Below are 14148 nucleotides of genomic sequence, written 5' to 3' on the forward strand. Positions count from 1 at the left end.
TCTCAAGTGTAAGGGCGAGAGACTCCAAGTTGTGGAGATTCCTCGCAAACGGGATCTTGAAAGAAAAGCATAACACTGTGGTATTCAAGTTGATCATTGGATCACTTGAGAGGAGTTGAGTGCAACTCTCGTCCGTTGGGACGCCACAACGTGGAGTAGGCAAGTTTTGTACTTGGCCGAACCACGGGATAAATCACTGTGTCTTCTCTGTGTTGAACTCCTTGTGATTATCATATTGTGCAAGATCTTCTCTCTAGCCACTTGGCATTAACTGTGCTAATACTTAATCAAAGTTTTGTGGCTTAAGTTTTGAAGTTTACAGGATCACCTATTCACCCCCCTCTAGGTGCTCTCAGGGTGACGTGGCTGGCGCACCGGACTGTCCAGTGCGCCCATCACAGCAGCCACCCCTAACGGTTGTTTTGGTGGGGTGAGGGCTACTTACCATGGCTTTAAGCTCTATCAAATGGACGTGAAAAGTTCCTTCCTCAATGGACCAATCAAGGAAGAAGTCTATGTTGAGCAACCTCCCGGCTTTGAAGATAGTGAGTACCCTAACCATGTTTACAAACTCTCAAAGGCGCTTTATGGGCTCAAGCAAGCCCCAAGAGCATGGTATGAATGCCTGTGAGATTTTCTTATCACTAATGGCTTCAAAGTCGGTAAAGCCGATCCTACACTCTTTACTAAAACTATTGCAAAAGATTTGTTTGTATGCCAAATTTATATTGATGATATCATATTTGGGTCTACTAACAAATCTACTTGTGAAGAGTTTAGTAGGATCATGATACAAAAATTCGAGATGTCTATGATGGGGGAGTTGAAGTATTTCCTAGGATTTCAAGTCAAGCAACTCCAAGAGGGTACCTTCATCAGCCAAACAAAGTACATTCAAGACATACTTACCAAGTTTGGAATGAAGGATGCCAAACCCATCAAGACACCCATGGGAACCAATGGCATCTCGACCTCGACACGGGAGGTAAGTCCGTAGATCAAAAGGTATACCGGTCGATGATAGGATCTTTACTCTATTTATGTGCATCTCGACCGTATATTATGCTTTCCGTATGCATGTGTGCAAGGTTCCAAGCCGATCCTAAGGAAGTTCACCTTAGGACCGTGAAAAGAATCATGAGATATTTAGTTTATACTCCTAAGTTTGGTCTTTGGTACCCCAAGGGATCCACTTTTGATTTAATAGGATTTTCAAATGCTGATTGAGCAGGGTGTAAAATTGATAGGAAGAGCACATCAGGGACTTGTCAGTTTCTAGGGAGATCCCTGGTGTCTTGGGCTTCAAAGAAACAAAACTCAGTAGCCCTTTCTACAGCCAAAGCCAAGTATATTGCCGCAGGCCATTGCTGTGCGCAATTACTTTGGATGAGGCAAACCCTCAGGGAATATGGCTACAAATTGAGCAAAGTCCCTCTCCTATGTGACAATGAGAGTGCAATCCACATGGCGGATAATCCCGTCGCACTAAGCACATAGACATTCAGTATCAATTTTTGAGGGATCACCAACAAAGGGGGATATCGAGATTGCTTATGTTAGCACCAAAGAACAATTAGCCGATATCTTCACCAAGCCATTAGATGAGAAAACTTTTAGCAAACTTAGGAATGAGCTAAATATACTTGATTCTCAGAACTTTGATTAAAACTTTGCATACATAGCTCATTTTATACCTTTGATCATATCTCTTTCGTGACTACGACTAATATGTTTTCAAGTGTATTTCTATGCTAAGTCGTAGATTGAAAGAGAAATGGAGTCTTCGGCGAAGACAAGGCTTCCACTCCACTCTATCGGTATCATTTACCCTTCGCCATCACTCCACATCACTCTCAAATTGGTATAATCTTCCACTCATATTTACTTGTACCAATGGGGGAGAAAGTAAAAAGGGCTCACAAAGTCTCCGTTTTTGGCGATTAATGCCAAAGGGGGAGAGAATATTAGCCCAAAGCAAAAGGACCGTACCACCACCTTTTGAAAATTGTAGTTGATATATTTCAAAATTGGTATGATGATTTTCAATTGGTATATTTTCAAAAATAGCGTCTAAATATATTTCCAATTGATATCTATCAAAACCCTCTTGAAAGCTAAGAGGAGAATTTCATTCAGGGGGAGTTTTGTTTAAGTCAAAGGAAAAGCATTTGAAACAGGGGGAGAAAATTTCAAATCTTGTAAATGCTTCTCGAAATCTTATTCATATACCTTTGACTATTTGCAAAAAGACTTTGAAAAGATTTTCCAAAAGAATTTGCAAAAACAAAACAAGTGGTGCAAGCGTGGTCCAAAATGTTAAATAAAAGAAAGCAAATCATGCATATCTAGTGAAACTATAAATTGGTATAATTCCAAGTAACCTATGCACTTACCTTATGCAAACTAGTTCAATTCTGCACTTATATATTTGCTTTGGTTTGTGTTGGCATCAATCACCAAAAAGGGGGAGATTGAAAGGGAAATAGGAATTAACCTTTTCCTATAAATAATTTTGGTGGTTGATTGTCCAACACAAATAATTGGACTAACTAGTTTGCTCTAGATTATATTCCACAGGTGCATAATGGTTCAACACAAACCAATAAAAATATTAAAGAAAGGGTTCAAAAAGAAAGGAGCAAAGAAACCGAAGTGTGTCCTGGTCTGGCGCACCAAACTATCCGGTGTGCCAACGGACAGTGTCCGGTGCACCAGGACCATACAACACTAAACTCTTCACCTTCAGGTTTCTCAGGCGTCGCTCTGCTATAATTCACCAGACTGTCCGGTGTTCCACCGGACTGTCTGGTGCACCAGCGGAGCAACGACTAACAGCGCAACGGTCGACTACAACGGACACCTGCAAACGCTACAGTGGCGGACAGTTCGCACAGAAGTCAAAGCAGCCGCCAGAGGCGCACCGGACAGTGAACAGTTACTGTCCGGTGCGACACCGGACTGTCCGGTGCCACTAGAAGACAAAGCTCCAACGGTCGAACCCTAGCAGTTGGGTGACGTGGCTGGCGCACCGGACTGTCCGGTGCGCCCATCGACAGCAGCCACCCCCAACGGTTGTTTTGGTGGGTGAGGGCTATAAATACCCCTCAACCACCTCCACTCCAACCAACCAAGCATTCATCACTCTCCATTCAATACACGAGCAAAGTGCAACACTCCAAGACACAAATCAAAGCCACCGATCCGATCAAAGTCCCCAATTCAATTCTAGCGCATTAGGACTTGTGAGAGGATCACTCGTGTTTCTTGTTGCTCTTGTTTGCTTGGCTTGGCTTTCTTTTCTTTCTCACTTCTTACTCTCAAGTTCTTTGTAAGCGAAGCAAGAGACATCAATTGTGTGGTGGTCCTTGTGGGGTCTAAGTGACCCGTGAGATTAAGGAAGAAGCCTCACTCTGTCTAAGTGACCGTTTGAGAGAGGGAAAGGGTTGAAAGAGACCCGGTCTTTGTGACCACCTCAATGGGGACTAGGTTCTCAAGAACCGAACCTCGGTAAAATAAAACACCGTGTCATCCGCTTTATTTTCTTGGTTGATTTGTTTTCCCCTCTCTCTCTCTCGGACTTGATATTCACTCTAACGCTAACTCCGGCTTGTAGTGTGTGTTTAAAGTAATAATTTTCAGATTTCGCCTATGCACCTCCCCTCTAGGCGACTTTCAGTCGGCTCTTCCTTTTAGTAGAGATGTTCGCTCGAGAGCCGGTTGTCGTTTTACTGGGTTGCTCGGCGGGTAGGTTGGTCAGCAACCCGACTTGCTGGTTTGCTCAGCGGGCGATTTGGTCAGCAGCCCCGCCGAGCCGGGTTGCTCGGCGGGCGGTTTGTTCAGAAATCCGCCTTGCTAGGTTGCTCGACGACCGGTTTGGTCGGCTGCCCCACCTCGCTCGGTTGCTCAGTGGTATTTGCTCGACAGGCGAGCTGGTCGGTTTTGGATGGCCGTCACTAGGAGGCCTTTTGGACCTTCATGGCAAGCCGCTTGGCAGGTCGGGTGATCGGTTAGTGGGTCGCCTTTTGGAGGCCTTTGAGCTTCTCTAGGTACCCTGTTCTCAGGTACCCGAGAATAGCCCCGAGCCTTTGTGTAACTCCTTGGGGTTGCGTAGAGGCTTTTCTTGAGATTGCGCAGAGGCTTTTCTTAAGCGGTTCCTTTTCTGGGTGCACACAAGTGCATCTGTTAGATGTAGCCATCGAGCAATCTATGTGGATTGTTCACGAGGTTATGCAGTGCAAGGGGCGAACCCTTCCCTGCGATGGTTCGCCATGCACCGGGCGTGATTACATTGCCCTTTCGGGCGCGCGTGTACGCATTTGCTAGACGTAAATTTTGAGCCCCTAAGTAACCCATGTGGATCACTTGGGTGTTCACGCAGTTTAAGGTAAGGACTCTTTCCTGTGGTGGTTCGTCACGCACCGGGCGTGAGTTCATCGGGGCCGAGGCCAGGTGCATCCTCTGGCATCCATTTCTCCGGTCGGCGCTTTGATTCCTTTTGCGCACGTGTCTCCCCTCGAGATGATTCCTTCGGAATCCTTGTGAAGGGAGGGCTCCCCTCCTTCGGCCTAGTTAGCGTGTGGAGGGAGGCCATCAGGCTACGAAAGGGTTATTCCATTGAGATTTGACTGCCCTTATGCTAGGCGTAGTCTCGACAAGTGGTCCCACTAAGGGGCTCAGACCGCTGTGGGCATCTCATCAAGTCCTTCCTTATCCAAACCCATATTGGCCCTTTGGTCAGTCTTGCCGACCAAAGGGGGGCTCCTTGGCCACCCCATTGGGAGAATGCGATGTTCGACCTTGGATGTGGATTCGAGCAAATAACCTATGGGCCGGTCACCTAGCTTGCGGCTCGCTGGGAGCTTGCTTGGTCCACCCCTTGCTCTGTGTGAAGATTTTTTAGCGTGTTTCGGTTTCTTACCTGGCTGGATCGAGGGAGTTACTGTCGTGGTGCATTAGGTGGCCATCATGACGTTGCTTGGTGTCGGGTACCGTAATTAGGGGTACCCCCAATACTCCTAAGCATGGCTGGAAAACATCTTCAAAACAGACCGTAAAGATTGGTAAGCACAACTCAAAGTTAAAGCCTCATCTACCAAGGGACACGATCTCGTCTCGCCCGCGCCCGGCCTCGGGCAAGAACAGTAGTCCCGGACGGATTCACGCCTCGCCCGAGGGCCTCCTCAGGCAGTGGGCGCACCCCCGGCTTGCCCGAGGCTAAGCTCGGGCAAACTTTGTCGTATAGCAACCTTGGCCAAATCGCCTTACCACTGACCGTATCGCATGCGCATTTAATGCGGGGATCACCTGACACCTTATCCTGACACGCGCGCCTCAGTTGGCAAGGTCGAAATGACCGCAGTCACTTCGCCCCTTTACTGATTGTTCTGACAGGAAAACAACACTATTCACCCCGTTCCGACTACTGTGCCAACCACCAGGGTAAGACTAACAACAGTAAGTCACGGCCCCTCCCGAGTTCAGCCTCGGGCGCAACAGGGAGCTCCGCCTCGCCCGACCCCAGGCCTCAGCCTCAGCCTCGGCCTCGGGAGAAGGTCCCCACCTCGCCCGACCTCAGCCTCGGCCTCGGGAGGAGTCACAACCTCGCCCGACCTCAGCCTCAGCCTCGGGAGGAGTCACAACCTCGCCCGACCTCAGCCTTGGCCTCGGGAGGAGTCACAACCTCGCCCGACCCTAGGCCTCGGCCTTAGCCTCGGCCTCGGGAGAAGGTCTCCGCCTCGCCCAACCCCAGGCCTCGGCCTCAGCCTCGGCCTCAGGAGCAGGTCCCCGCCTCGCCCGACCTAAGCCTCAACCTCGGGAGGAGTCACAACCTCGCCCGACCTCAGCCTCGGCCTCAGGAGAAGTCACCGCCTCGCCCGACCTTGGCCCCAGACCGACTACGCTACAGGGGATACATCATTACCCTACCCCTAGCTAGCCACCTCAGGCTACGAAGGAACAAGACCGGTGTCACATCTAGATTACTCCAGCAACAGGTAATGATGGTTCCCTGCATGCGTCCATGATGTCGATTGTTCTCAGCTCTCTACGAAGGCAAAGAAACGTCGGCAGGACCCATGGCCGCACCGCCAGCTACGCTTCTACAGGGCTCAAGCACTTCTCCGCCAATCACGTTAGCACATAGCTACACCCCCATATGTACAGCTGGACCATCCCCTTGTATCTATAAAAGGGGATGCCCAGGGCCTTCCCACGACATACGGAGAGAGGGGAAAAAGGCAGAGGACGCTAACTCAGACGGCTCACTTCAAGGCCAAACCCTCTCTCGCGAAGCTTGTAACCCCTACTACGAGCACCCCGGTGCAAGATAATATAAGCCTCATCCCCCCTCTTGTGTTTCATCTTGCATCAATCCATCTGGGTAGGGACACGCAGCGTCAAATTCACTAGTCGGTTGAGGGTCCTCGTGGGTCCAAAACACCGACAGTTGGCGCGCCAGGTAGGGGACTAGCTGCATGTTGGCAATACTTTCCCGTTGAGATCCAGATGGACAATCTTCAACAGCCTCTTCAGCCCGGGACGGTGCTCCGCTTTGGGAGTCTCGAGTTCATGTCTCCAGACGGCAGCTACAACATGGTACTCCTCCCCCGCAGCACGACAACAACGATAGTCGTCAGCTCGCCCGGTGGAGGCGAACCCGACGACGACATCTTCCCGTGGCAGAAGGGGAACACCCGGGTTTGCCCCGCCACCCTCCTCGCCGGAGGAGGAGGAGACGGAGCAACCATGGCCAGGCAGGAGGCAGCACCTCGTCGGCTGTCGGACCAGAGCGAGTCAACAACGCCGACACCCCTGCGGGGGACATGTCGGGTGTTATCCTCGCACCTGAGACAACGACGGGTGTCGCTTCCCAGCAACGTGCCAACCCCAGGCGGACTGATGACGCCGGCACCCTTGCGAGGGACTTGTCGGACATTAGTCTCGCACCTGAGATAACGACACATTCCATCTCCGATGCAACTTCACCACCATCCATCAACCAGGAGGTACCATCTGTTTTCCATCCTATTCCCTTTAGATTTAGCTTCGATCCACCAAGCGGCCCCACTTTGGCAAGCGCTTTCGCAAGGGCATATCCTGACCTTCCGAGGTACCATACGTGGTCAACTTGGGATCTACTGACGCCTGTCTCAACCTCCGGACCCGCGGGTTCCAAGGAAGAGGACGACCCCGACTTCAGTTGGGATTTCTCCGGACTCCGTGATCCCGGTGCCATGTGAGACTTCATATCCGCATGTGACCACTGCCTCTCCGGCTACTCTGACGATGGCCACAACCTTTACGACGAGGGTTACGACCCAACTCGCGAGTGTTTCCACATCGATCAGGGGGATCACGACGAAGACAACCACCTTGGCATGCCAGGAAACGACGACGCCCCTGTGCCTGCGTCTCGCGTTGAGATCCCGCGGGAGCTAGCTGTGGCCCGGGTCCCTGCGGGGGGTCAGGGCACACAGCTCGAGCAACTCCGCGAGATGTAGGCCAAGCTCGACGAAGAAACGAGGCGACTTGTGCAGCTCCAACGAAACCTCGAGCAAGAGTGGGCATGCCGAGCACTCGCCGGAGGAGCGCGTCATCAGGCCTGGGACGTCCAGCGTCGTATTATTGACGATGCCAGGGCAAGGCTGCCCCGGCCTTCAACGGGGCTGAAGCGTCCCCAATCCTCTGGGACTCAAATGTGATACAATTACTAGTCCCAGGAGGCTAGTAAACACATTTATACATCAGATGATACCAAATCTGCTTAAACGAGACAAACCTATAAAGGTGGCGATCAACTTTAAGAGTTGGTCCACAACTCGGGACATATCATCAGAGTGGGGCTGAAGCAGCCCGATATACGCAGCGAAGCAAATCAGCGGTCCAACAGCCACAGGCAAGGTTGGGAACAGTCGTAACTCTTACCCGATCTCCTTTTTCTGAAAAACAACAATTAAGCAAGGGTGAGTACAAACGTACTCAGCAGTCCACCTTCACCCGCGGAATGGGGAAATCAGATATAATGCATGGAATATGTGGAGCTCAGAATATTTTGCAGAAACAGCAATATTTTATGCAAGGTTGTTTTGAAAAACATTTTGTACTTTTGCAAAGCGCATCCTCTCCAAAAGGAGCAGGAAGTTTTTCAGTATTATAACAAAATCCCCTGGACTAAACCATCCAGGTATCTCAACAGTTTCCCACTGGTTTTCATTTTCAAAAAACAGCTACTGGACTTCCCGTCCACCATAGCTCACGGCTCAATCGCCGAACCTTTTAAAAACCACTTTTCTCAAACGCACCTTTTTTTTGGAAAACAAAACATTAATTGCCATACCATACCAGACTCGTCCATTCCTGTGGACACAGACTATTCGAATAGGTTTTCAAACTCTGCGCAGAGGTGTACACTTTACCCACTAGTCCGGCTCTGCAATCTCATAGCTAGTGAGATCCGAATCCGAATCTCTTTCTTTCCTCGCATGTCCTAACCTTAGCGGTTATACCGGAAGGAGTCAGGCCACTGCCATGTCCAAACCGGACAAAACATTTCCCCTCCTTATCCTCCTGGTGCTCCCCAGCCTTCATAACCCTGGGGTTGGACCGTACGAGTTCAGATTGAGTGACTGCCCACACAGTCTCGAGTGGTTGTACTTATCATGAGTACAGGTAGTGAAGGATGACAAACCGGTCCTTATATGAGGGTACAATCCTTCTGCTCACGCCTAAACCAGCTGAGCCATCACCTTAGGCCCTCCCCTAAACCAGGGAGTCCCTGATCATCCCTACTCAAAGGTGATAAGGGTGAAAACCCTTCATCATACACATTTTGAAAAGCATTTTCTTTTGAAAACTCACACCTTTTCTCAAATCATTTGTAACAAATATATAAAGGATTGATTGCGGCAAGCGGCTTGGGTGGCCATAATAACTTGTCTCAAAATCATATCATGCATAAAATAACAGGCTGAGGGTTGTGGTTGAAAAATCATAGGTAACTTATGCATCAAAGGGATCCAGTGAGCTTGTCGTGCTTATTCGGCGAAGGGGGAAGGGGAGCTTGTGGAACTGGCTTCTAGCTCCACTGCCTGGCGTAGACTTGCAGATCTGGCCTCCACGAGACGGCATGAACGCTCCGATAACTATGCAACATGAATAAGCAAACATACAAACAAGCAAGTATACCAACAAATATTTAGTATAGTGGTCAGAATAGTGATATATGGATGGGTAGAGTCTTGAGTAGAATCTGTGTCATGTGGTGTTGTGATATTACTGGTGGTGGAGCGGAGGTGCTTACCAGGAGGGTGGACTGGAGGCGAAGCGACACTATGCATGTAGCCGGCAGAGCGGAGTAACTGAGTGGGTGGGGTGTTTGCCTTGGCTGAGGGTGTTGAGTGTGTGTGGAGAGGGAGAGGGTAGCTGGGTGTATTTATAGCTGAGTGTATGTGGTGTAGCACAGTGAAGTTCACTGTTGGTGAGAATAGTGACGAATGAATCGTCTCACTTAGTATGAACAGGAGAAATATAGGCAGAATATGGGACAAAAGTATTTTGGGAGTTTTCTGGAATATGGACCATGCTTAAGGGATGACATGGTTGGATAGGGAATAGTTTGATAAGAATTTAGAAACGAGAATTATTGGAATCTAAGTTTGGGAGCCTGGTTCGAAGGAATCTCAAAGTTAAGCGTGCTCAACTTGGAGAAACCTAGGATGGGTGACCAGATGGGAAGTTCCCACTGGAAGGAAAATCACAGTCACCGGAGTTCGTATGATTGGAATATGGGTCTGGCTGGTCTTAGGTGGACTGGACAGCATGATGTATGAGTAGTTGAAATTTGGGGTGATCCGCTAATCGATGAATAGTAACGATGAATAGTAACGATGAATAGTGACGACGAAAAAGCTACTATAGATGTCATCGATGAGTAGTAACGATGGTAAATAGTAACAATGATGAATAGTAATAATGAATAGTAATAATGGTGAATAGTGTCGTTGAATAGTAACGATGAATAGTAACGGTGGATAGTTCGTATGAACGAACGATGAACGATGAATAGGAACTATGAACAAACGATGAACGATGAATAGGAACTATGAACGAACGAACGATCGATCGAATGATCGGACGAACAAACGATCGGAATTTCGGCAGCATAACGGCAGGACAAAGATTATCTGGAAGAACGATGAATAGGGACTATGAACGAACGATGAACGATGAATAGGAACTATGAACGAACGATGAACGATCGAACGAACGAACGATCGGAATTTCGGCAGCATAACGGCAGGAAAAAGATTATTTGGATGAACGAACGGACGAACGATCGAATGATCGGACGAACGAACGATCAGAATTTCGGCAGCATAACGGCAGGACAAAGATTATCTGGAAGAACGATGAATAGGGACTATGAACGAACGGTGAACGATGAATAGGAACTATGAACGAACGATGAACGATCGAATGATCGAATGAACGAATGATCGGAATTTTGACAGCATAATGGTAGGAAAAAGATTATTTGGACGAACGAACGGACGAACGATCGAACGATCGGACGAACGGACGAACGAACCATGAACGATCGGACAAACGATCGAACGATCGGACGAACGATCGAACGATCGGACGAACGAACGAACAAACTAAGAACAGGGGACGAACGATCGAAGAACGATCGAACGATCCTTGTGCTAGTGTGTGCTTGTGTGGAACATGGAGTGGGTGTGTGTGGGGGGGGAGAGAGTTGCAATGAAATGGCTTGGGGTGGGATGAGAGGAGGCCCTGACACCTCTATTTATAGCCATGGTGGGGGATTAGGGGGAGGGATGAGAGGATTAGTGGGAGGTTGAGAGGATTAGTGGGAGATTAGCATGTATTTGTCTTGTATAAGTGAGATTAGCTTGTAGAGCTCACCGTATGACACTGGAGGCATACGTATACGTATGAGCATGAGAAAAGTTATGAAGAAAATATTTGTAGGGACTTGAAAAATGATTATGAAGGTATTTCTTAGGAAGAAAATACTTGGAAATATATCGGTGGAATATTTGGACAGTATTTCTAGAAAGAACTTGAAGGGGATCACTCGGGAAATATCTGGGCGGTATTTCTGGAAGAATTTGAGGGGGATCACTGGGGAAATATTTGTAGGATATTTTGAGGAGGATTTTGGAGAGAATATAAACCACTATAATTTATTTGTTGATATCAACTTGCAAACAAACATTTTGAAATGAAATTAGAAATTCATTTTGAATTTAGAGCGAGTTTGAGAAAAATTCAAGATTTGAATTTTTGGGATGCTACAGGGGCCGGCCAGAACCTAGCTGCAGCGGCGATGTTACTTCGAACAATGCCGGAGCCATCCACCACCGAGGGGCAACGTATCCAGGGCGAACTCAAGGACCTTCTGGAAAATGCCGCAGCCCGACGAGCCGAGAGCTCTGCCTCCCGAAGGCGAGGATGCCCCTCGGAGCATCATGCAGCGTCCTCCCGACACATGCGCGAGGCCTCGGTCCACACCGAGCACACGGGAGACGGGACACCTGCAGCCCGGGATCGCCTCGGCGACGAGCAACACTGCCGTGACCGTCGAGCCCGCCTCGAGGAAAGGGTGCACCGAGGCTACCACCCCAGACGTGGAGGACGCTACGACAGTGAGGAGGATCAAAGCCCCTCGCCCGAACCACCAGGTCCGCGGGTCTTCAGCCGGGCCATACGACGGGCGCCGTTCTCGGCCCGGTTCCGAGCCCTGACTACCATTACCAAGTACTCAGGGGAGACGAGGCCGGAGTTGTGGCTCACGGATTACCGGCTGGCATGCTAGTTGGGAGGGACGGACGACGACAACCTCATCATCCGCAACCTCCCCCTTTTCCTCTCCGACGCTGCTCGGGCCTGGCTAGAGCATCTGCCTCCTGCGTAGATCTTCGACTGGGATGACCTAGTCAAGGCCTTCGCTGGAAATTTCCAAGGTACATACGTGCGCCCTGGGAACTCGTGGGATCTCTGGAGCTACCGCCAGCAGCCAGGAGAATCCCTGCGAGAGTACATCTGGCGGTTTTCAAAGCAGTGCACCGAGTTGCCTAACATCACCGACTCGGACGTCATCGGAGCATTCCTCGCCGGCACCACTTGCCGGGACCTGGTAAGCAAACTAGGATGCAAGACACCCACCAAGGTGAGCGAATTGATGGACATAACCACCAAGTTCGCCTCTGGTCATGAGGCGGTCGAAGCCATCTTCTGGAAGGACAAGCAGCCTCAGGGAAGGCAGAAGGAAGACGTCCCCGAGGCGTCCGTCCAGCGTGGCACAAAGAAGAAGACCAGGAAGAAGGCGCAAGCAAAATGCAACGTCGTTGACGCGGATCTCATCGCTGCTACCGAGCACAGGAATTCTCGGAAGCCTCCCGGAGGGGCCAACGTGTTCGACAAGATGTTCAAGGAGTCGTGCCCCTATCACAGGGGTCCCGTCAAGCACACCCTTGAAGAGTGTGACATGCTCCGACGTTACTTCAATAAGGCTGGACCCTCGGCGGAAGGTGGCAAGGACCAAGGCAACAACAAGAAAGGAGGCGACAAGGAAGAAGAGTTCCCAGAGGTCCACAACTGCTTCATGATCTACGGTGGGCAAGTAGCGAATGCCTCGGCTCAACACCGCAAGCAAGAACACTGGGAGGTCTGCTCGGTGAAGGTAGCAACGCCAGTCTACCTAGACTGGTCCGACAAACCCATTACCTTCGACCAAGGCGACCACCCCGACTGCGTACCGAGCCCAGGAAGGTATCTGCTTGTCGTCGACCCTGTCATCGGCAACGCTAGGCTCTCCAAGGTCCTCATGGACGGAGGCAACAGCCTCAACATCATCTACGCCGAGACCTTAGAGCTCTTGGGGGTTGATCGGTCCACGATCCGGGCCGATGCAGCACCCTTTCACGGGATTGTCCCCGGCAAGCATGTCCTGCCCCTTGGGCAACTTGATTTGCTCGTCTGCTTCGGAACTCCCTCCAACTTCTGAAAGGAAACCCTCACTTTTGAGGTAGCCGGGTTCCGAGGGACCTATCATGTAGTGTTGGGAAGACCGTGCTACGCCAAGTTCATGGTCGTCCCCAACTACACGTACCTCAAGCTCAAGATGTCAGGCCCCAACGGAACCATCACCGTCGGATCCACATACCGCCATGCTTACGAGTGCGACGTGGAATGCGTGGAGTACGCCGAGGCCATCGCCGAGTCCGAAGCCCTCATCGCCGACCTGGATTGCCTCTCCAAAGAGGCGCCCGACGCGAAGCGGCATGCCGGCAACTTCGAACCAGCCGAGGCGGTTAAGTCCGTCTCTCTCGACCCCAGCAACGACGCCGACAAGAAAGTCAGGATCGGCTCCGAGCTTGACTCCAAATAGGAAGCAGTGCTCCTCGACTTTCTCCGCGCAAACGCCGAAATTTTTGCGTGGAGTCCCTCGGACATGCCAGGCATACCGAGGGATGTCGCCGAGCCCTCACTGGACATCCGAGCCGGTGCCCGACCCATGAAACAGCACCTGCGCCGTTTTGATGAAGAAAAGCGCAGAGCCATAGGCGAGGAGGTCCACAAGCTAATGGCTGCATTGTTCATCAAAGAAGTATTCCATCCCGAATGGTTAGCTAACCCTGTACTTGTAAAGAAAAAAGGTGGGAAATGGAGGATGTGTGTAGACTACACTGGGTTAAATAAAGCATGTCCAAAGGTTCCCTACCCTCTGCCTCGCATCAATCAAATTGTGGACCCTGCTGCTGGGTGCGAAATCCTGTCTTTCCTCGATGCCTATTCAGGCTATCACCAAATCAAGATGAAAGAATCCAACCAGCTCACGACTTCTTTTATCACACCTTTTGGCATATATTGTTATACTACTATGCCATTTGGCTTGAGGAATGAGGACGACCTCAACAAGTTTGGCAAGCGGTGGATAAAAGAGCTACCCTCGGTGGTTTGGAGTCTGAGGACGACGCCGAGCTGGGCCACGGGTTTCTCGTCGTTTTTCCTAGTCTATGGGGCCGAGGCCATCCTACCCACGGACTTAGAATACGGCTCCCCGAGGACAAAGGCATATGACGACCAAAACAACCAGACGAGCCGAGAGGATTCATTGGATCA

Source organism: Zea mays, chromosome 9, assembly GCF_902167145.1.
Source record: "Zea mays cultivar B73 chromosome 9, Zm-B73-REFERENCE-NAM-5.0, whole genome shotgun sequence".
Classification (NCBI taxonomy): Eukaryota; Viridiplantae; Streptophyta; class Magnoliopsida; order Poales; family Poaceae; genus Zea; species Zea mays.